We start from the raw sequence: 3,756 nt of genomic DNA on the forward strand, positions 1-3,756 counted from the left end.
TTGGCGCTAGGAGCTTTTAAGAAATCAAAGTCAGGCGGGGTTCTGAAAAGTGGCTAAATATAGCGACTAAGTTGGCAGCACTGCTCTTTGCATGGTTTGTTTTCAAATGGTTTGCTGCTGTCTGTTTGGACCTTTCTGAACATGTGCAGCAAATGGACTGATCCAATATGGTGGACACTGAAGGGGGGGCTGAGACACACTTAATATTATCAGCGTTTTGATGGCATTTTAGTGAAAGGATTTCTATCAAAAATATAATTAATGTGCACAAATAGGGAAGAATTGTATTAACTATATATGTAAACAGAGTTTTATGGGGCCCCCAGGAACTTGGGGGCCTCTTGGATGCAAGATGCTCTAAAATGAAACCTTGGGAAGTTTATATATTTTTCACTTTAACTTAATCCTGCTTCTGGAGCTGATCTAAGCGATGTGGTCCCAAAGGGCGGAGCTAGAGGGGGGCAGGGGTGGCACTAAACCTCTGAAGTCTGTTTGCCCAACTTTGGGTGGGTGGATCCCCCCCCAGATTATTGACACATCACAGGCGCAGATTATTCCTGAACAGGACTAACTGCTTTGCAGAGGTAGAAAGAGTGAAACAAATATTTCACACAAGCAAAAGTACAGTACCTTAGAAATTATACCTAAAGAGGAGGTAAAATTAGCAGTGCAAAATGTTTGCACCAGTTTTTTGTAAGCAAAAAAAAAAAAAAAGAATCCTACTGGTTGTTTTCATAAAGGAAAAAAAAAAGATCTTGACCTTAAACTTTTAACCAATAATTAACAATTGCAATAAATACAAGGAGAAATACTTGGGGAAAAAAAATCACCTTATTTAGCACCATGGATTTACTTGCATGTTCATCTATTTGTTTCTCCTGTTAAAAGTTAATGAGAAGACCACCTGTCTGTGGCTGTTTTTGAAGGTTTGTGCAGGCTGCTTATCCTGACAGATTTATTCACATCAGAGGTGCAGTGATCTGCTGGTATTGCTGTGAATTAGTGAGACTCATCTTGCTGCTTTGGATGCTTTCTCTTTAACCTCCATCATGGTCCTCATGGTCTCCTGCATGCAGCGGTTCCTCCCAGCAGCGTTCAAAGCAGACGTTGACTCTTCTCCAGACTTCCTGTTCATCACAACAAGCTGGAGGCTGGCGGACCAGAAAGAACACTAATATGTAAACTAATGTTTTCATCTGTTCTGATCAGAATGATTCAGGTGGGTTTGTAGTTCCAAGCATATAAAGGATGATCTTTAGGGACAGATTTGGCAGTGTTGTGGCCCAGCTTTGATGACACACAAAACATGGAAATCCACACAGGCCACAGATGCACCGTGGACTTATTTTATGCAGGCAAAAGAAAAAATGTTCCAGGTAAACTCCATGTTTCTCTTGCACTGATAGAAAAAAAAACCATACGCCCACCCAGATGCATGCTGGTCCTATGATTGACAGCCTATTTATAAAAAAAATAATTCACCTAAATGAATCATAACTAACCAAAAACAAAGGAACATGACTAAATAACCAAAAAAACTTATCTCAAAACAGGTTTCAAACAATAAAGTAAAATAAACTTAGCTAGATTATGCACAAAAACAAAAACATTTTTAAATATTAACAAAAAATAATTGGCTCCTACAGTCAGGTTTTACTAAATTTTTCCCAAATGCATTTTTTATTGCAATCACAAACCAATTTTTATTTTATATTTAATCTTTTTTTTTTTTTTACATGGAAATCCAACCAGATGACTTCAAAAAAGAAATAGTAAAGGTCAATGTTTGTAAGCAGCCTGTATTCCCATCTATAAGGTCTATTTAGTATTGATCTATCTGAGCTTAGAGGAAAATGATTCTGTTTTGAGAAACTTTTAAACAAATGCTTTTATTTTTATAAACCATTTGTTTTAGAAGTATGTTTATGAATGGATCTGCTCTTTTTGCAGATCTCTATTGTTTTCTAATGTGGCAAGAGGAAAGCCATGCTCCCATCATGTTAAGGAACATGCAGTGGAAGACCAAGAAATCCCAAACAAACCTCCATTAAAGGCAGTTTCATAATTCCTACACTAGATGGCAGTAGAGTACAGCAATCAATGGGCCTGATTGAATCCTACCACCTGCTGGTGTCGCTGTTTGCCTGCAGTGTTTCTCATAAACTTCATTAGATTTATATCTCTATGGAGATTTTTCTGTTCAGTTCTGCAGTAAGAACATAATCACACATTTACAGGCTTCTACTGAGAAATGCAATAAGCTTACGCAAAGCTTTATTGATTCTGACCAGGACTGAAGACTGGGAAGTTTCCTGGACGTGGAGGAAAATGTCATTTTAGGACATTTTTCCAGCAGGATGTTTAGGACTTGTTGGTCATGATAGGGGTTTGGAAGTGTGACCACCACCCATAGACAGAGCCTGGATGCTTCCTGCAGGCTGATGACCAGATTGTCTTTTTTCCTGACGGTCCAAACAGCCTGTGGTGGGTGGTGGGTTGAATTCGGATTCTCTGCAGAGTGTCTTTCTCTCATTGCTATTTTTCACCTTCCTTGACACCATCAGCTGTTCAATTCTCCTGATGAAAGTCAATATAGAAACAACCAGACCTACTGCCATTTCTGGAAAGCTCTGCACTGGTGGCAACATGCCACTCATTAAAGTGTGTAGTTTCTTTCTGAAGCTCATGCCGGTCATTTTCAGGAAGGAACAAACCCTAAATGTGGGGAATGGCATCAATGTTCTTCATTTGCAATTACAGCATTTCATTTCATCACTCTGATGTCACCGAGGAAAGTCTGGGCAAGTTTATTTGTTCGGCACAATTCAGGTCAAAGGCATTTTAAAGTGCTTTATATAAAGTCAAAGATGGAATGGATGGAAAATGCGGGTGAAGATTCTGTTATCCAGTGATTCCAAAAAAGTAAAAAAAAAAAACAAATTTGCATGTTTTCTAAACCAAAACAACTTTTTGGGCTGCTATATAAAGCTTCATCCTCAGCAATATTTCTGACATTTTGAATTGAAAAAGCGAAACGTATTCAAACTTGAAAACCAAGGCCAGTGGATTGTTTTTATTTACATTTTTTTGGAATGGTTGAAAAATTAGAGCAAGTAGAGATAAAAACAGGGTTAAGTGTTTTACTGAGAATTTATATTCCTGGCAAATGAAAAAAAAAAAAACTTGCAAATTAGCAAATATATGTTTCCAAACAGATTTTTATTTCAAAGCAAAAAACGATACAGAAGTCATTGCAATTTTTTTTAATAAGTGTATTTTTCCCCATTTCATTTTAGCTTGTTGACAAGATGATCTGTCCATGAAATTTGGATTTTTGCCCGTAAGATAAGATTGTCAGGATTTGATTAAAGGTCAGACCCAAAATGCAGAAGACCAAACAGAGAGACCAGGGAAAAGTTTAACACGTTTATTAAGAATATGGTGATAAATCCAGTGCTGCTCAGAACACTGTCAAACCGGAACTGGAAGGTGAGGGGAAGACACTGCGGTTAGTTCAGGCTCAGTGGGAAATTAGATTCTTAGGCTTGAATTGGAGGAATAGGTTGCAGACTCACTCCTCCAGAAAAAGGTGTCCTTTATGGAATCCAGTCTGTGTGGGAAGGTTCCAGTGATTGTCTTGTTTGGTGTTGGGCGGACGGGGTTTACTCAGACTGTGGTTGCTCCTAGGTGAACGGAGAAGCTGACTGCCACTCAGATTTCCTGCGGTACTTGAACGGGCTTTGGTGCAGATGAAGA

Source organism: Cyprinodon variegatus, unplaced genomic scaffold (genome assembly GCF_000732505.1).
Source record: "Cyprinodon variegatus isolate N-32 unplaced genomic scaffold, C_variegatus-1.0 Scaffold953, whole genome shotgun sequence".
NCBI lineage: Eukaryota > Metazoa > Chordata > Actinopteri > Cyprinodontiformes > Cyprinodontidae > Cyprinodon > Cyprinodon variegatus.